Genomic DNA, 21,185 nt, shown 5'->3' with positions numbered 1-21,185 from the left:
ATGTTAATGAATGTGCAATAGACATTAGCATTTTAACATGACAGGAAATTGAGGGAAGATCTTAAAACTGATATGAAGAGATGAGTGGGCCAAACAAGGTGGGAGGAAGTCTGAGTGAAAAAAGCGGGACTCCATACTGCAGGCAATGAAGACAGGGAGCCATGTGTTAAGGCACAGGAAGGAGTAAATCTGCCAAAGACAAGAACAAGGAAACTGTCTTTGCAGCAGAATTTTGAACCTGATTCAATTTGTCGAGATTAGAGGGGAAAATAAGAACCAGCTTTGAGATGTAACAGGTATCTCACAAGGCAGAAAGAAACAGAGACACTAAGAAGCAAAAGTTTACCAGATTTAGGCACAGCTCTGCTGCACAGCTCTAGAAATGCTTGACTGATATTGTGTGACATTAAAGATAATTATGTTGTTTGTTGTCTGGCAAAAACGTCCTAGATAAGAATGAATAATTATGTCTGAGCCTGAATATGAGAAGTTTTTGAGAGGTTTTGTTGAGCATCATCTCTTTGTGTTCAGTGTTGAGCTTCTGATATAAACAATATATATTTCAAGATAAGTCTTGACAGTAATGTCTACTGATGATATAATGTGCAGCACCATAATGTCATGGGAAAAATAGGAAAGACAGGAGAGGAAGTAAGAGGTAAATATGACTCTGGACCTTATGTTCAACAGATGTAAAAGGAACTACAGTTCAAAAATATTCTATATTTTTTCTATATATTTTTTTCTATATTCTTTGACATAAAACATTGTTAGGCAAGAAGAGCAAATAAAGACCAAGTCAGAGTTGGCTGGCTAATTTTGTAGTATCAGCATTTTTTATTAAAGTGAGAAACCAAAGACTGACTATTCACACAGTAATCTTCAGCAAAGCTTCTTGTTGAAGGTTCAGCTTAGTGATGAATTTAATCTCATGCATGGTCCAAGGTTCATCCAATTTCTGACGCTTCTTTTCTATTACCAAATTAAATAAATTTCATGTTAGCTCTGTGGAAATAATAAAAATAAAAATAAATTTTAAAATTGCCAGGTTTCAGCAACTGGTTGCTGAGCTATCTCTCTGTAGCTATGCAAATCAGTAGAGTTCATACAAGGGAAGGGTGGGAATGAGCTTGGGAAGAACAGGAAAAGCAAGACTGTTCCTTTCCAGGACAGTAGTTTTAGATCAGTTTAAACCAGGCATGAAACAGCAGTACTAGAGTCAAAGCTGGAGTGAAATTTGGGTGCCCCGACTATTACTTAGGAAGAGTCTTCAGGGCACCTAGGCACTGAGTTTATCTCTGCACAGTTCAGTAGTTTTGCAATGAAGGAAAAATAATTTTCTGCATAGCAGAGCAATGATAAAAGTCTTCAAGAAATGATGATATTTTCATGGGAAAATAAAAATTTCCTCTATGTTTTTAATACATCCCATAGAAACATGTACATATTTTAAATTAATTACATAGTTCAGGCTTTTGGTTATTTAATGTCTGTAGCAACTTTTCCTGAATTTCTCTGTTCAAATTAATACTATTAATTTTGCTAAATCTGAAAATACATAAGGGACTGTTCAGTTTGCTTTCTGCTTTTTCAAGTATCACACAAAATCCATCCTATTTTCTATTTTCCGTGCTTAGATTTTCTTTTTGGTTGTATTGGGCTTTTGTTTTTTTTTCCTCCATAAGTGACTTTGAGCTTCTATCTAAAGCAGTGATTATGCAAAAAAAGATATTTATGTAGCAGCTGAAAGCTTGGCAGGATATTGATGCAAAAACCCCACAGACACTCCATTAGCTTGTTAAAAGGAAAGGAAAAAAAGAAAAAGAAAGCAAGAAAAAGAAGGCAAGCTCCAGTACATGTTTTCTCTGCATATTTGGCAATTGAAATTTAATAACATTCATGTTTGGTGATTTTCCAAACAACGGGCTTGAGATTATAGAATTAGACTTTTAGAACATTGATTATTTTACTAATAACTACTTGTGTGCTCACCTAATAAGGTAAGATGAATAATTTGTGATTTCTCATGCTTGCTCAACTAACTGAATTAGCTCATAGTTTAAATACCTAACAATGATATTTGTGCAAGTTATTTGTGACCCTTAAGTGAGTTTAGAAGTGTGTTGAATACATTCCCACAGTGGAAAATTTAGAAGGACATTGTTATCAATTTCAGATAAATCTCCAGCACAAGAAAGAACAGTCATGTTTGTCATTGTGAATTAAATGTTTATGTCCAGCAAAGTGGCTTATGAATTTATTTTAGTTCAGATCCATAACCCCTAGAGGAAAAAAGGACTGTCCATTTAGACCTATTTTATCAGCTTTAATTTGCTCTATAGTCTTTTTTCTTTCCTTTTCCCCCTGATTTGTTGCTACATTTCTGTTTGTTTCTTAAATAACTGACATCTGAAGTATGTTGTCCATAGTTTGAACTTTGTATCTGCATCCCCTTTATTGTCTCAGTGTTGTATCAACATATGAAGGCTTCAAGAGAAACGAAATGAGAAAAAAGGCTATCAAAAGAAATGGGAAAAATACTGAGGAAAGCCAGCAAGGACCTCTATTCTAGTGATTGCCATTGAAATCGTGCAACTGACCCATTCTTAATGAAACAATATGCTGAACAGATCTTTCTAACGATAGAAATCTCATTACATACATACATCAAACATGTGTTGAAAGGTGTTCAGAAATAAAATGGAGTATGTAGCTCTGAAATGTGCAGTTATAAAGAAAGATAGAATAAAATAGAAGGGATGAAACAATTCAAGCTGATCAAAATGAACAAAAACTAAAAGACAAGATGGTACTTGTCATGAGCTGAAACAGCATAGCTGCAGGTTCTCCTTTGCTGTTCTAACTCTGTGAGTTCGGTGTTATAGAAGAGATGGTTAGAGATCAGTTCATAGCTTCTTTTCTGTTCAGTCTGGGAGGTTAGCATCCTTCAGAACATCCCGTATCTCATCTCCAGAGGCCCATATTAATCCTGAAAGTCCTCCTGTAGAGGAAAGTTAACTTTAAGCATTTGATGAATGACTTTCATTAATCAAAGCCTAGAAGATGGACTTTGTGGACACAGCAGTGTTTATCGCATTAGAAAAACAATTCAACTTGATTCTTTCCTATTTAATAACTGACATTTTGATTCAGCATTTTTGCAATCCTACAAACTGAAGATTTCTTACTGAAAAAATAATGGTAGTCCTTCTGAAAGCTATGAGAAGGGATGCAATCCAGCAGTATCCTCACTGAAGCTACGTTGATTCTGCTGTGACACTCTTGAAAGATAATGAGACATGATGACCTACCTATTTGTTAATGACATTCCTTATTACTGAGGCTGAAATGTTATTTTTTTTTTCTGCCATACAGCTACTTGTGCATAGCTACTTGAAACCAGCAGCTAAAGAATTGTACTTTTCAAAGGATGTTGCCATTTCCATGTACTACTGAAACCATGCTTTGTAGTCTTTGTAGACTGGGATAATGTTCTATCTGTCCATTGAGATAAGCTAGAAATTACTTAGAAAATTTTGATATGTGATAGCATACTGATCTTCCGTCTCATGTTATGGAAGTTGTTTAGATGCTTCTATATTGTTATGGCAGAATAAAAATTAACCTAGATATAAAGAAACATGGGTTATCTCAATGGTTCTGAAATTCTGATCACTATATTGATCCTTTAAAATTTAAAGAAAATCAGATCCATTCAACAATAAATAAGGGGCACACTTCTCATTTTAGGGAGATTCTCATCTACTAGATTTCATAAAAATCAGCAAATTATAATACCCTGACCTCAGTATCTGTTGTTAAATTTGCTTTTCTACTTATTTAGATGTGAGGAATATTTCTAGAGGCCTACACTTTACAGAGTTGATGTGCCAAAAGTTCACTAACCACACTGTCATCTTCATAATAGCTTTGTTTGCTAGTTAGTTGTTTCTGAGTGCATTTGTTCAAAAGGATTTTGAAGCTGCTGATGTGTTGTATTTAATTCTTTTGAAATGCTGAAAACAGTGTATTATTATGTTTAGCTTTTAGCTTACCTTTGTTGTCAGTTCTCATTGTTTAATATACCCACGCTCTTTTAAGGTGGAAAGCAGAAAAATCTTCTCCTCAAGTTACCTGAAGATCATCCTTCAGTTATTATACTGAGTATTTAAGGGCTTTTTCAGTGAAATTAAAAGGCTGATAACAATTGTTCTGTGAGGTTAAAGTACTCAGATGAAACTTAAAGTTTTCTGGGCTTTACTAAGGATTCCCTGCCTGGCCTTTGGCAGGACTTAATCTTCATGCACCTAAGCTTACCCACGGTAAAACACAGAAAGAAGCTAGTCTTCTGTGCCTTTGGGCATTACTGGGATTTTAGGCAACGAGGATCAAGAGCTCTTACTAATTATACAGTAAATATCATGATTTCCTAACACATTTAACAAATCCATGATTATAACACTAAGAGTAACCCCAGTGAGATTACTCTGTATGTCCTACCCACAAAGGCAATAGAGTTATTAACACAGTATGAAGATTACTTTGTCATTTTTGTGATTAGGATGTTAATAGATTACTTTTTTTGCTCTTGTTTTTAAGGAAGTCTTAGAGCCAGCTCCTGGCTCAGCCAGCCTGATAATGACGAAGAATAAACAAGAAACTTTATTTTCCTTTGTACTATGACATTCTCAGTCCAGGCTGAACATCAGATCTGGCATACCTTTTTATGACACTGAGAGTGATATGTGTTGATGTCTAAATACCAGGTGCACTTTTCTTCAGCTGTCAGTCAGACTCAGTCCTGTAGTTAAATGATTTAGTAGTTTGTGTCTATTAAAAAGAGTTTGTAAGGGATATTGCTGTCGTTGGCTTGGTTTTGCATTTTAGCTGTATCACTGTTTAAGACCTCTGTATTTTCCATGTCATCTGATTTCTCAAGTGTCATCTTTCAGAAGAATGAACAACAGCCTTCATCATAAGCATAAGCATATGCCATATTTTCCCAATACCCTGCATATATATTTTATATATTTGTTTAATATTTGCTTAAACGCAAATAAAAGAGAATAATATCTGCATGCTGCACCAGTGAAAAATTCACTGTTAGATCATTGCAAAACTGAAAGAATGACAGAATACTATTTGTATATTCACACCAGAAGTAAAATCTAAAATAGAACAAAATGAAATATTCCCAGATCTAAAATTGTCAAATAAAGAACAATTTGTGCTCTTCGGTGTTTTTCATGTTAAAGTATAAATTCTGAAAGAGAACAAATAAATTTAAACGATTTTAAATTGGACATAAGGCAAATTCTGAATTACAGGCACCTTTTCAAATAAACTTCTAACAGTAATTTCTATTCTTAGCAACAGAAGGAACTCTAAGTTGAGTACCACCGTGTCATGATATCTGATGCCTAATTTTTTGTTTTTTATTTTTTTATTTTTTTATTTTTTTAGAGTGCAGTGTTGTTTCTGTTATTATTTTCCTTTTTTTTTGGGGGGGGGGGGGGATTTGGGGAAGGTGATGGTTGATAAGACTAAGTATATGCTTCATCTGTGGTATAATTACTTTAGAGAAGAGTCTGAAGTAAAAATAGTATCATCATTTTTTTAATTAAGATTAATTAACTCTATCCACTGATTTGAAATTATGACTTTCTGCTCAGAAATTTTTCACTGTCTGCATTTCTATCATGTTCAAATAAGACCTGATTCTTCCCCTACTCATACTGGTTGCAAACAACTGAATCTTGTCCTGACAAAATACATGTGTTTCTCATTGTTTATATGTATGTATAATATATATGTTTCCAAACAAAGAATATACTCAGAAGATTTCTTCAAGTCTCTATAGTGTGTTATGCTCTTTGTAGAGGGATACTTCTTAGTCTTTGAATATTTAAGGCAGTAACTGTATCTGTCAGTGTCAAGTATGAAGTTAACACTAGTTATGAATTCAACCTTCCCGCTGGGCAGTCGTTAAAAAGTTGTTCTGTCTGATTCCTGTCTAAATATCTAGGTTAGATTATTAATAAAAATTCTGTGAACTTTAGCTGAAACAAAAATAACAGAACTATTTTAGGTTTGTTACAGTCTCTTCTGTATCCAGTTGACCTTGTCCCAATTTTAGCTTTGTTTCCTTTTTTTCTGTGGCTTCTGGGAACCTGCTTTGAAAATAAAATCTACTCAGAGGGTCAAATCCTTCTTACTCTTTCTTACTCTGACAGTACTTCTATTCAGATTCATCTGGCAAAGACTTGAAAACAATTGCCTTTGCACTCTTTTTTTTTCTTTTTTTTTTCTTTTTCTTGATTTAGAGCTAAAGTTCAATTGCTAGGGTAAGGATAACCTGTAATAGATTAGGATGTATGGAATACATTCAATCTGTTCCAATCAAAATCATACTTTTACCAGGAACACAGTTAAAGAAACATATGGTATAATCCTCAGTGTCTTTGAAATAATAATAATGGAATAGCTGAATAGCTCCCAGGATCCAGTCATCCAGCTTCAGATCTACTACATTTTTCATAATGAACACTTATACTAAATTAGTAGCTCTCTGGATCAGATGGGAAGGCAGACAAAGACTATAGCCAAAATCGTATGTTTTATTTCTAATGCAACAATATAAACCCAGTCCATGTTATCTGAATACAGTTCAGTATACTCTGTCCAGTAAAACTGTGGCCATCCCTCCCAATTGCTCTGGAGAGGTAATTCAGTCATCTGACACTGTTTTGTAAAATTCTGTTTGCTAACAATTCAAGAATGTGGTATGCTAATAGAAAATAAAATCTGTGCATTCAACATTAAGAGCTGGGATTTTTTTAAAGACATAAGTAAAAGAGAACTTTTCTTGAATATCTAGTATTAACTTCAGCAATACATTTCCAATTCAGACCACATGCTAAGGACTAGACTATGCCTTTGAAATGCAAGTACAGAGCATTTTTTTTCTAGTTTTCATCCTGAGGTGGGAGGAGGAAAAAGAGATACTACTGCACATTCTGCTACTTTCTTCCACAGGCTAGGGACACTTACGTGGGGCTGTGAAATAAGCATCCCAAGGGTACCTGCTTCTGCCTTGTCCCTTCTTGTCCCACAGCAGCAGAACATAGCGCCTGGGTTACCTACCTCATAATACTGAGAAGATCATATTTTCTTTTGTGTTCCACAGTTTCTTGCTCTTCCCCAATTTCCTTATGAATTGAAAAAGATTATTATCCTGACATTTTTTTTGTAAAATGCTTTGAAATAATTGATAAAAAAGCTACATTGTTTATCTTCATTTTTAACTGAAATGACAGAAAGCGATCAGGATCACTGATAATTGTTACAGCAGATTTGCTTTTAAATAGCAATGCCTTGCAATCTGTTCAATGATTATCCAGTACTTACCAGCAAAGTTGATACTTTCAGTTCCTGTTTCTCATTTATGTTAAAAATCCATATTCCACTCTGATAAATTAGAAGAATCTCAAAACTTAAACTTCTTAAATCAGAGTCTAGCTAGGGAAATTATATACATGTATTGTGAAATACTGTGGAAAACCAGGAAGCATAATTTGTAGCCCTCATCACACTGACCATTTTATATGCAGAAGAGAGATAACTGGTGATTTGCACATAAACTGTTCTGATCACATGCATGGTCACAATAGTCAAGCACAAACCTCCATATGTGGAGGCCTATCCCCTAATAAGTGTTGAAATTCTCTATTAATACAATTAATTCCTAAGCATCAGTGCCTAAAAATGAATCACTCACAGCCTGACCAAGTAGTAGCTAATTAAGCACTCTGAAATGGAGTGTCAGAAGTTAGAAGACAGACTGTATGCAAATTTGCTGTCCATTCTCTGCCCTCTCTTAACTCATTATCATGTTATGGTAAAAAAAAAAAAACAAACAGTGCACTGAGTTGTATAAAGCATATATCCATACTCTGCAAACCCATTCCCTGTTTCATGTTTTCACCAGAAACACAGGGAAGTACAATTTTTGCATTCTGCTTTCTTTATCTGTAGTAGACAATGCTTAACTGTAACAGAAGTAGCCACATGATTAAGAAAGGAAAGACTTGTGGGTTAGTCTATCCTGCTCATGTATTCCAAGGAAGGAAGTGCACACTGTTTGTTTCTTCTAGTATTAAAAGTGATGATACCCTACGAGAATATCAACAAACAAGTGACCGGATGTTATTCCTTCTGAGGAAAGTACTAAAGAGCTAGTGAAACAGGTGCTATAAAATATGCAGCCAAATCTGAAGAGACTTTTGGATACCACCTACATGACAGAGCATGCTGTATTGATTTCAAAGTGTTTACACATTCATGTGGTGGAAACATCCAACAAATAGATTTGAGAGAACAGTCTGTAGCAGGACAGATACACAGTCTCAAAAATGTGGGAGTAATTTAACGAGAAGATACATTGCAAGATGAACAAACAGACACATTCAACATACAATACTGCACATGTAACATTTTCTATCCAGCAAAATGTTTGCAAGAAAAATGAGTTTTCTAAAAACTTCCTATTGATAAATGAAGATCATAAATATTAACCATGTGGCCAGTTCTTCATGGATGTTCCTCAGATTGGCGCATCCACTTCTCTTATTTCAGGACTGCTCATTCAGTCTTTCCGAATATTCTTGATGTAGATGACAGAGCATTACAAAAAATATATCAGTTCTTGAGAAGATGAACAACACTTCCACTGATATTTCTTCCTTTTGGATATGTTATTTTCATTTATTTCCAATTTAAAATATAAAATCTGCTTGGAATAGAGGATACGTTTAGTTTCATTTCAGGGCAAAATTATGGACAGCTGTAGTGAGGAGAAATAGGAAATGTTAACACTGAATACTACTAGAAACTCCTAAAATGCATTAATTTCTATGCTATTTACTGTGATCCATTGTGGGTAAACATGTAAGTATGAAGATTGTTACATCTGTGAAGTACATTATAATCTCTTCTCAAGTATAAAATATTAATGCAATTAATTTAAAAACAAATATAGAAACTACAACAGCATAAGCCAACAATTGTTAGGATCAAATTCCTCCCAGAATAACTTAAGGATAAGTCAACTCTAATGATCAATTTGGCTTTGGCCCAAAATTCTTACTTCTGCAACGGCCTTTTCAAGAATGCAGATTTGGAGGATGGAAGGAATTAATAAAAAAGAGGAAAAAAGAGCACAAAGTCTGATGCTGTAAATTCTTCTTTTCCATCCTCTAACTCATGTAAGGACTTTTCCCTTGTTCTTTGGAGTACATTCCCCAAGAATGAAATAAGATCATTCCCTATTTCATTTACTGAAGGACGGAGGGAAGAACCAAGCAGAGTATGTTCTCCTTCTGCTTTGGCTTACAAAGCAAATCTTAATTCTTGCAAGTCACATATTCCCAAAGGCATTTAGCAGTACCATAAATATTTTAAATACTGTCTGTATGCTGGGAAGCTCAAGGAGGCATTGGGTCTCATTGGAACAAGACGCCTCTATCATCCCCTGGGAAGTCATGAGGTTATGTAATGCATAGCTGTGCTTAAGGGGATAACCAAGATTTCTCTGTTGCTTATTAAAACTCAGATTACTTCTGGCTCCTTTTAAATCTACATTTGTGGTTTCTTATTAACTGTTCCCTTAGCATAATATCAAAGTCTGATGATACAAAGTCCAGTGTGTGCATTAGTTTACTTTCAGTCTGGTTTGCCCAGGCATGTGTCTTGTAAGTATGTTTGTAAGCTTTTTTTGTCACCTACTTGCCAGCCCCTAGTAAAACTGTTGGCTACTTTTATCCAAATTCTCTCTGTATTCATTTTCTAAAAATTTCATGATCATAAGAGGCCAGGGAGAGGAGAGAGACCCACTCCTTTCTTTCATGGAAGAAAAGACTTTCGGAGAGAAACCACATGGAAATTCACCCTCAGATACAAATCATAGAAAATCAGAAAGATTAATTCCATTGCTCATGGAACTACTTGTTTTAGGTAATATATCTGCACTGGAAATTCAGATGATAATAATATCTTTGCTAATTCATAGGGCATTAGCACTTCTGTACACTACTATATGTTAACAGCAAGACATCAATTGCCTGATCCAGCCATCATGAACATCAAAGGAGTCTTTCCACTTACTTAAGTGGGAGTTAGACTAGGTCCTTGAATAGCTTTACCCATCACAAGCTTTTATAATAGCAAAAATAAAATACAATTTATTCTGTAAAAAGCAAAAACAAAAGAAACTTTTGAATCCAGTTCTAAATGCCATGGTAGATTTCAGTTATGCAAACAACAGCATAGAAGGAAAACATAAATTTATATTCATAAAAGCATAAATGAGTGTACCATAAGTGCAAGTAATGTTCACTTCCTTCGCTGCTCCTGCAACTTTATTATATTTTGGAAATGAAACTTTCCATTATGCTAGTTCATTTTCAGTCACACTCTGCTTACAGAGGTGGTTTTCACTGACACACAAGATGGCCAAAGTTATTCTGTTGGATGGAAAATTAATGTATATGAGGTATGGAATTCCATGACTCCTTTTTTAAAACATCTATATAAATTAGCATGAAAATTTTCAGAAGACTTGGCTTTCATAGAATCATGGAAGTCCTGCAGTGGCTTCAGTAAATGTCTCCATAGAGGAAATATTTCATATCCTCCAGTAGCCTGCTATTCCACCCATGAGAGTATTCATACACTTCTGAAACCTATGTTACAGCTCAGCTAAGGAACCATTAACGGTCCAGATTAGGCTTCTACAGGAAAACTCTGCACGAGGAAATGGAAATTCCATGATATGCTCCTAGAAGAGTTTCCACTGTATTGTTCTTTCAGGGAAAAAATAAAGTTTGCATTCCAGCAGAATGTGCAGTGGTTACAGCCCAAGTAGCTCTCGTAAGTTTAATTGGGATCTGCAATCATGCACAGTCGATGTCAACTTCTTCAGGTTGCAGATTGGGTCCTCATCTCCCAAAGAACTGTTTTATCAAGGACTGTCTCACTAATTGCCCCTGCAACAGATGCAAAAAAGTTTAAACGTGGCCAGGCAGAGCTAACGTCAGTTCAGACATTCTGCCTGTAGACCTGAGTGCCTGGTTTTACTTCTCTTTATGGCAAATCCTCAATGTCCAAAAATAGGAGGAACATTCCTGAAAAGGAAACGCTGTTTCCATCTATAGAATTCATCTTGGGGTTATGTTTTTTTGCTACTGGAAACTGTTTGGTCTGCTTAAGTCTACATTAAGCTGCTGATCATTGTATCAATATGTATGTATGCTGACCAAATACTTTTTGAAGGGAAAAAAGAACGAGGCTAAAAAATAAGCTACACATATAGGAACAGTTTCCAGTCCAGGAATGTGCCCGGACTGGATCCTAAATGAATAGCAGGCCAAGTGTATAAATTAGTCTTTCTCTCCCATATTTCTGCTCTTGCCTTCAAGAAAAGCAAGCAAAGAAAGCACTTGCATGGGCCAGGCAGTAGCATGCTCCATCATGCCCCATGAACTGGATAATCGTGAGCAGTGATAGCACACTAGTAAGAGCCTAAATGACTGGGAAGACTTGATCTTTCAAATCAATAAAACCCTTCATGAGTTTTCTGAAAATACTTTAAGCACCAGTATGCCTGCAAAGATCTAAACTGTGCCTTGTTCAAGTCATGCAGTAAGTAGGTTCTCCAACAGGATTATGGCCTTTGACACAGAACATAAACACCTTAATTAACTGGGGCATGTTGGAAATTTTTATATAACATTTTACCACCAGAATACTTTTTTTTTCAGGCCATTATGGAATGAATTTATGATGCAATTGCCCTTGATAGAACCACACTCTATGAACTGTCAGAGAATACAGAAGTCTTAAGATCCAAACCTGTTTTCATTAATGACAATATGAATTTTTGTGTTAACATAAAAGGGAGAAAGGGCAAAATATACTGAAAGTAAAATGGTGACACCAGAGAAAAAAAAGCAGACCAGAAAGCAGACCACAAGGGACATTTGCAATTCTGTTTCTTCTATGAAGATAGATCATTGATATTTGATCCATTGTTTCTCAAAGCCAGAGATGCTACTGCCAATTTTAACAGAACATGTAGTCTGTTCTAGTCTAGTTAATTATGTATTAGTACTTAAGTCTCCCAACAGATTTTTTCTTTCTAAGTTTAAACTAAAAACTAGAATTCTGTAAACTTTCAGGTATGGACTGATACTGTTTCCAATAATATATTAGTTTTTAACACTGATTGTACAGAAACTAGTAAATTAATTTTCTGATTCCTATCTGGTTTTGTTTTGTTTTGTTTTGTTTTTTGTTGTTTTTTTTTTCTCTTTTAAAGGGCAACTAATTGCGTGAAGTATTTTTGGATGATGATTTCTCCAGTAAGGTATGTCTTTGAAATCATTCCAGGTTCATACCATATAACTTCATTATCCTTAAAATTAAACATTAAAATATTTTCCATACACTGCTCTAGGTTATGGTAGTAATCATGCTTGGAAGAGGGACTGCAAATATATTCATACTTGAGCTTATTTCTTAAAATAAAATGAAATCTTACTTTAAAAATATTATTATTGAGACAATCTCAGTTTACTAATTTAAAATTTAAAATTTAAAAAATGATATTAAATGACATTTAAAAATGATATTAAAAAGAGATATTTTACTTAAAATGCAGTTTTTGAGGTATCTGTTCTAAGAGAGTGGTATCAACTGCTAATTTCACTTGAGAACCATTTAATTGGGAGGAAAAGAATTCAGAGTTGAGAAGCTTGAAGAATTATGGAAGTAGTATTTATTTTAAAATATTTATAAGAACTCTATTTTAATTATCTGATCTGCCATTAATTTTGTCAAAAGAAAATATTTCTGTTAAAGGATCACCATGTCCTGCAAAACACTAAGAAGAACAGAATGCCATTCAGTGCTTGGGAAACAGATGCAATACAGATACAATTATCCAAAATGTATCAGAAAAAGAGAAGTTTTCTGCAGAGGAAACCTGGCCTGCCCCAAGAGAAGAGAATAGAGAAGCTGGGTCACATTTATCAACAAGATAGCAAGGAGTCAGACTGCTATTTGCTAACCACATCTGTGAGTAACCAGTAACAGATATATCTACAGGCTATTTATCTGAGAGATAATCAGAATGCTAATTTTCTGAGGAAGGCAGGAATAGCTTTAGAGCATTAAGAAAGTCCTGATTTTTGCTGTCTCTCAGAAATACCTGACAGTACTTTAGTGAAAGAGACTTTACTTGGATTGCAGGACTTTACTGCTTGTAGATACTCCCTTATTACTTTTAAATTTTGTCAACAAGTTTTCTTTACTACACATCATTCAGAATGTATTTAGACATCCTATAGCAGTTTTAGTGCAAAGAAGTTTGAAATTGTTTCCTTCTCTCCCTGTTGAAGGAGGGAAAAAACAAAGAAGTCAATAACATTTTGGGAGGATGTCAATGAAAGCATATATATACATACGTACACACACACACATATATATATATATACATATATATTCAATTCATTATATATATATTGTTTTGACATATCAGTATTTGTGTGCATGACACAAAAGTCCAAGAAAATAAAGGGCTAGGCCCTGTAGTTAGACCACTTATATGATAAACTGAAAACTCATGTTGCACTCCACCTTCTTGTGAAGTTTTGAACTGGTATTACTGAAGAGTTGCCCTAGCCCTTAATATGGTGCATACAGGATTTCTCAATGTCTTTCACTGGGAGTGACTTATTTAGACAAAGAGAAGTGGAGAGAGAATGCAGTGATTGATAGCTGGCAAAGGTATGGAACACCTGGACTCCAACTCCATGGTCTAATGCAAAATAGAATGTCAGTAAGCTGAACAAAAGCCAGCAGTGTGCCCAGGCAGCCCAAAGGGCCAATTGCACCCTGGGGTGCACCAGACCTGGCATTGTGGAGGGGGGTGGTGAGGGGTCTGGAGGGCAGAGTGTATGAAGAGCAGCTGAAGCCTCTGGTTTGCTCAGCCCAGAGCAGGGCAGAGGAGCTGAGGGGAAGCCTCATAGCGGCTGCAGCTCTCCCAGGGAGCGAAGGGGCAGCGCTGAGCTCTACTCTGTGTGACAGCCACAGGGCCCGAGGGAGTGGCATGGAGCTGTGTCAGGGGAGGGGCAGCTCGGGGTAGGGACTGCTGCACCACAGGGCGGTGGGCATGGAATGGGTGGCCCATGGCAATGGGAACAGCCCCGAGCTGCCAGTGTTCAGGAACCTCATGGGTCCCTTCCAACTCACGATTTTCTACGTTTTTATAATTCTAAACCTCCATTTCCCTGACTTTTACCAGTGTGCATGTGAAAACTGAAAGGAATTAGCAAACGTAAAGGCAATACTTTAAAGAAGATCCAGGTTTGGGGGTCAAAAATATGATTTCCTTATTCTGGAAGAAGTGGGTTCCATTTAATTTTCTAGATTTTAATGTTAGAATAAAAATATCCTAATAGTATTATTGACTGGTGTTTTGTTGTTTTGTTTTGTTTTCTGGTTGTTTTTTCTTTTTATTATTTTTATTTATTGGCAACTGAATAACAACAACAAAAAGTGAAAATAAAACTCAGAATCTTTGTCTCAATCCAAGGTTCCTTGTATAACGTAACAGAAAAAAGTGTCACCATTCAAAGAAAATCTCATTCAGATGTTGCTGAATAATTCATGGTCTGTTTTCCAACTGAATTTCATAGCGGTTAGTTGAATGTAACTCTTCTGACCGTTAGGAATTCATGTGATCATTTAATGCACATTTGGATACATATAGAGATGTTCAGCTTTCTCATCTGCATATTTGGGGCAGTGAAAATTGTCTCAGTACCCTTTAGATTTCCAGTTGGCATTTGCTGATGTAGGTTAATGGTCATTGAGGCACAATATTATCATTGCTACCATATCTCCCATACCTTACAAGAATGTTATCGTTGTGTTTGCTGCTGTCTGCTATTGTATAAAAGGAAAAGACTTTAGCTAAAAAATGGCATATGTTGAGCACAAATGTTTTCATTTCCAATAATCTGAGTGATTTAATTATATAATCTATTACAAAATGTGCTTCATTCTACAAGCAACATTCAAACAAATTATTTTAATTAATACTAAACTTTAGAAAATGTCATAAAATGCTTTTTCTTCCCTGGCAGAATATGCTATCTGTCACTGATATTATAGGGTATTCATATTAAAGGAGGATTTGGTCTATTCAACAACCACTTTCATCAACAGGCAACATTAATTCTCCCCCTTTTCGTGCGCTGTGCATTTCGTGTCAGAGAACACTGTATACCAGCATATTCAACCTATGTTCTGAGCTAGAGTGCTTTCTTCCTTTGCTACGTCTTTTGAATATTACCTCAATTTCTCTACTGAAGTTACACTTATTTTATGAAAGTGCAGTCAAATCCTTGTAGTTCACAAAGATTGCGTTTAGAGTCTAGACTAATTTTCCATGTCTGGATGAAAAGTACAGAATCGAAGAAGTTCACTTAAATAAATACTTTTTCTTTGCATTATGAAGCTAACAAAACTTTTGTTCTGTCAAAACTGGTAAAGGGAATTAATTTCAAAGATATGAAGGTGTGGGAGAAACTCTGTTGCCCTAGAGAATTTATCCCGTGGCTGTTAGTTAAAGCTCCTGAGACAGTCATATCTGGTGTGGTAATGCACAAAGCCAGTGCTTCAAATAATTCTCCAAATCTTTGGAGGAACTTATATCTAACGGCAGAGTTAACTCAAGCAAGAAGTGAGCTCTCTTAAATATCCAAACTACAGAAATATCTTGCAGGGTTTTATTTTTCCCCTCAGGTTCAATATAAATTCAATTTCATAGGACTATGTGAACAGAGATAGCTACAGATCTACAAAACCTGTAGAAATTGTGTGCTTTTAAACTTGCCTAACTTACCTATTCACAAACCCCTTCATTACTGTCCACCTTAAAAAAGTGAGTGAGATAAAAAAACATAGAGAGTGCAATTGTAGCCAAGATTGAAGAAGGCCGAGGAGGCTGCATGGAGAATATTGATGTGGGTGAGAAGTATCTTCAGGCTGCAAAGGCAGTTTACAGATAGTAACCCTAAATGTCCAAGTTTCCACAGCCTTAGACAGCAGACTTCTGCAAGTCTTAGAAATATTTTGTCTGCACTTAATAGGGTTTTCTTTAGATCACAGGCAAGTTCCAGCTAATTAAAAAACTATTCGTAAATGTTTCCCCAAAAGATAGCCTTTGAGACTGACAGTTGAGACCAGGAACAAATGGTACCTTGAGGTGTGAAGATACTGCCCAAATGATACAAAATCAGCAGGCACTAACTTCCCAATTATATCTTCTTGCTTATGTGATGTAATGATGGACAGCCCTCCATTTGCCTCCTGCTGCCACTCTCCTTGATATTCACTTAGGTATAACATTGGCTCTAATTGTATTTAAAGGAGTGTAAAACCTAAGGTGTGGTTGTGACAAAAAATAGCTATTTGCTTCCTGAAATTCAGCTATTTGCCCATAGAAATGATCTCCTTTTTCTTATTTTAGCTCATGATTATTTTGGCTCCTATTTGCTGAATTTGATACTTGATAATTTTACAGTAAAGTGATGACTATAGTGCCTGAAGGAAGACCTATAAATATATGTAAATCTAGAAAAAGTGGTTTGACTGACACTAACCCTGGCCACTTGCTGTTGCTAATGTTGCTAACAAGAGTAGCAAAGAGAAAGGAAGACTTTTATACACAGTATATCTGTGGAAGAAGTGGAAAACACATCAAAACGGAGCCTTAGGATTGCCAACAAATCTTGCTTCCCCCCTTCCCCCCCACCTCCCCTCACCCCCACCCCCACAGCATTATATTGAGTTTCTGGTTTCCTTTAGGTGTCATCCAGCAGCAAAGGTCGTCAATAACCTGCTCCACTTGACAGAAATTGCCACTGTACTGCCAAACCTGAGTTCTGATCTGAGTCATCTGAAATACACGCCACAACAAGCGATGGCAGTCATATGCGCTATCCCCAGATTGTCAACAAAGCTCATTTTATGGCCCTGATGCACCTTTGTATTGTCTGAAATGAATCAAAGCTCTGAACTATAAAACACAGATGAGGAAAATGTTTCAGAAAACAGACACAAATAAAGTAGTACTTAGCAATGAATGGGAAGTTTTGCAAAAAAAGCAGGGTATCTGATTGCTCTGATGTAAACTCCAAACAATAATTTCAGACAGTATGATAGCAGTATAATCAAATATTTCCATATCAGAAATGAAGTGCTTTGCATCAAGATCCCAAGCATTGAAAAATCAGCACTGGATGCTGTGAATGGTAAAATTTCACTGTGACCTTAAATACGAAGTTGAAGAAGAATCAGAAATCAAATCAACACAGCACCCCAATGAATATTTATCCAGCAGAAGGATTAAATACAGACACCTTTTAACATTTAAATGAATATAATTTAAAGGACAACTGACAGGTTTAGCCCTCTATGCATTTAATGATAGTAATAAGGTTAGAATTCATAGATTTGATATTGATAATCTGTAACAGAAAAAAAAAAAAAAACACTTCTCAGTTCATTCAAATTGCCATCAAGTTAGATATAAATGTGAGACAACAGAAGACCTTTCTGTTTCCCTTTCTGTAATCCATTCTACCTAAAAATTCTTAATACACTGCAAAAAAAAAGCCATTGAATTAAGAAGTATTTATGTAGGACCAACTTGTCTTACACTACGTACACTTACAACAGAGGATGATCCAGCTATCTAATCAAGGCAGACAACAAATAAATAAATAAATAAATAAATAAAGCCAGCCACATCTGTGGCATAGCAAGGAAAAAAGGATCCTGCAGAGCCTCTTCAGCCCTATCTGAAGTAAAAAAGAATTTGAAACAACAAGTATGTCTTAGTAACAGCAAGAAGTTCAGGATAGATTACTTTTAGTACAAGAAATAACATTAGTATCTAAAACTTAATCTGCATCTAAGAATTGCAAATATCCTGGTAATATCCTAAATGATGACTCTTCCCAGGTAAACAGTTTTGCATCCTGTTCATTCCACAGTTGTTATCAATATTGTTATGGCTACAGTCTGGCTAAATTAGTGATGTATATGATTAAAAATTCTAAGATCAATTAGATGTATAATGAAGGTATGCAATACCGTCTCTTACATTACATCTGTGACTAGAAAAAGGTAAGCCTAAGAGCAAGACAAATATGAATTTTTCTATTAAAAATATGTTCATTAGAAATCTATAGTTAAACCAAAATCCTTCTTGTCACACTTAAGCTTTAAATCTCACTTTTTATAAATTGCATTGAAGTAGCAAAAAGACAAAGTGTGGAATATAAACTAACATGTCTACATGAATTATTCATGGCAATGTGGAAAAATTAATTGATAGAGAAAGAACACTAAATGTCCAAGGAGAATTCCTTTTGATAATTTTTTCTTTTTCTTGTCTATTTTATTAAAAAAAAAAAGAAGAAGAAAAAATTAAATTACTTTGAGTTCTCTCCTGCAATAACACATTTTCTCTCTCTTGTATATTTCTCTACTCAGTTAGAGATCTCTACTGAACCCACAGATATCAGTAACAAATCTGCCCTGGCTTATCCATTAATACAAAGAAAAGCAAAACAGAACAAGAAGACTTTCCTAATACCCTAGAAACTTGGAGACATTATTTCCTACAGTAAGAGGAAAAATACCAGCTTTCACTACTTCTAGCTGCTACCTAAAATTCCCATGTACCTCATTTCTTTTTATGACAAAAACAAAACTTCCAATACAGAAGAGTTGCTAAAAACTCTCTTGCTGATTAAGTAGAATTAGAAAAGTACTAACAATGTATTTGCTAATGATAACTATTAACAACTCACTAGAGAATTTTCTATCAAATCAGAGTTTCATAACTATTCTGCAAAGAGCAAAACATTACAGCCACCATTTCTGTCACATGCCCATGTGTGTGGTGGGGATCTAAACTTAACATCTGAAAGGCAAGTGATTAAATGCTGCTGCAAATCTTGAAATGATTGCTTAGTCCAAACCCTAAGAATATACATTAAAGCTGATCATTCATGAGCTGGGTTTAAAATCACCGATCACTGTCAAACCATAGCCATAGCCACCAGATAAACTTTTCATCCACATGTCACTCATTTTCCTTTCCCATTGAGCTCTATGTCTATGCATCGACCACTGCCTTCATCTCACAGAAATAGCATTTTGTGATAGCTCTTGCCCAGAGGTGCTTCAGCAGCAACTATAAAGATTCAGGCTGCCAGCTCTGGAGGTCACTGGCCAAAGTAACAGCTGCAGCAATTTCGACTCAAACAGAAAATCTCTGCAGAACTAAAGAAAAAAAAATGTCTTTGCCAATATATGGAAGGCAGATGTGTTGGTCAGTTGACATATACATTAGAAGCATGCCTGACCACTATCAAAGTTATGTAAATGGAAGCTTAAAGGTGGGTTTATACTCCTTCTCAATTTCTGTGGTCAATGGAAGTATAAACATTATGAAGAACTACAGTCCTTTATCAGTAGCACTGCAGATAGGATGAAGGTAAAAATGAGTTAACACAACTTTATTTTTCTTAAATTCTCAACTTTATCTCTGTAGATTTTTCAGATATCTGGAATTTCCTGATTCAGAAACAACAGAGAGTAAACACAACTTTGACTATGGAAGCCTTCCTTTCTTACAGAAAACTGAAATTATCAAGAATATTATTGAAAATTTGAAACAACCAACTGGACTTGAAATACTGTGTACTGCATAACTGACGTATTCTTAGCTTCAGTCTCTTTCAAGTCTGTCAGAGGAACTGTGAACTACTGTCCTCTTCCTGCTCACCTGTTCATTTTCTTCAGACAACATCCATGAGGAAATATTAACAACAGTAGTTTTATCCTTCTAAAATGTACGACATTGAGTAGGAGGACAACATAACTAAAGCAGCAGTCTAATCTCAGTCTCATCAAGAGACCCATCTGAATGCACGGAAAAGCATTTGTAAAACTCAAGTCAGGATGGCGACAGGGCTGCACCTTCCCATGATAGGTTCTATCTGAAGGAGACTGTGAAAAGGCTGCACATGCTCTGTTTCATATTCCCAGGAGTTATCAGCTTATCAGCTTAATAAGTCTGTGATACTTCTATGAGGAAGAGAGAAATAATTCTCATGTATTTTAGACTAATTCAGCACTGCTTGTAATAGGGACAGGTTTCATCTTGATCATTTTAAATGGGAGCAAATATTGCTTATGTGTATAACCTATTTATGGAAAAGTTTATGTCTAGAGACTGCTACAAAGGAGACACGAATGATCTTAGCCCACAGAAGAATAGAGAAGGAATTTAATATGCAACAAAGAAGAAAGCACAGAAAAGAAACACAACATTTCCGCAGGAAAAAATATATTAAAATCTCAAATATTAAAATCTTAAATATTAAAATCACAATTGTTCCAGAACTTAGAGAGTCACAAGGAATTATCAGTATACATCACCACTGTAAAAGCAAACATTGGAATTGTAGTGAAGACACTTTGATATTTTACTTTTTGATAGAAAAAAAATCATTTTTCATACTATACATATTTTCTTTACCTACATTGTGAAACAAAATCTGTTTCAGTTGCTACTATTTCTTATTCAGTTGCTACTATCATACTTATTGGGACATATATGCTGAGCACCTATTTTTCACACAGAGATACACAGAGCTGAGGACATAGAGGAGGGAGTAAATTGTTGCTCATAAGCACTGCCTGGTTTTACCCAAGTTCCACGCTGACCGAGCTGTAACTCCACTCCTTTTAGTTCTTCAGCTTCATACAGCCTAGACGTGGTTGTAGTGCTAGAGTTACAGAAAAATAAGCCCAGGAAGATTCAGCTGCTACAGTCTGGTTATCAGAATGCTCCTCTTCCTCTCACAGCCATATTTTGTGGTATTTACTGAGCTCTTTCTAGGGAAAATTAAGAACTGGATTTCACTTCAGTACCTCAATCTACTTACTGTGAAGCAATTTGGATCTGTAGACCCATTAGTAAATCAAAAGGCAGTAAATCAAATGGATTTCTTTGTAAAGGTCCATCCCTGCTTCTTGCAGGAGAA

General features: G+C 35.5%; 1 long non-coding RNA gene across 2 annotated transcripts; it reads right to left on the bottom strand.

The window, feature by feature from the left end:
• Positions 1–789: 789 nt before the first annotated feature.
• On the bottom strand, positions 790–7,232 carry LOC136044213 (uncharacterized). Of its 2 annotated transcripts, none has more exons than XR_010621791.1 (3): positions 7,144–7,232; positions 2,814–3,001; positions 790–1,005 (listed from the first exon to the last, which is right to left on the bottom strand). It is a non-coding gene; the product is annotated as an uncharacterized LOC136044213 (long non-coding RNA). The 2 variants fall into 2 exon arrangements; XR_010621792.1 differs by lacking the exon at positions 7,144–7,232 and adding an exon at positions 4,056–4,136.
• Positions 7,233–21,185: the final 13,953 nt, after the last annotated feature.

Source organism: Cyrtonyx montezumae, unplaced genomic scaffold (assembly GCF_038088225.1).
Source record: "Cyrtonyx montezumae isolate F1298 unplaced genomic scaffold, pur_monq_1.0 scaffold_0, whole genome shotgun sequence".
Lineage (NCBI taxonomy): Eukaryota > Metazoa > Chordata > Aves > Galliformes > Odontophoridae > Cyrtonyx > Cyrtonyx montezumae.
The sequence above is the reverse complement of the archived record's forward strand: the minus strand, read 5'-3'. Positions and strand labels throughout refer to the sequence as shown.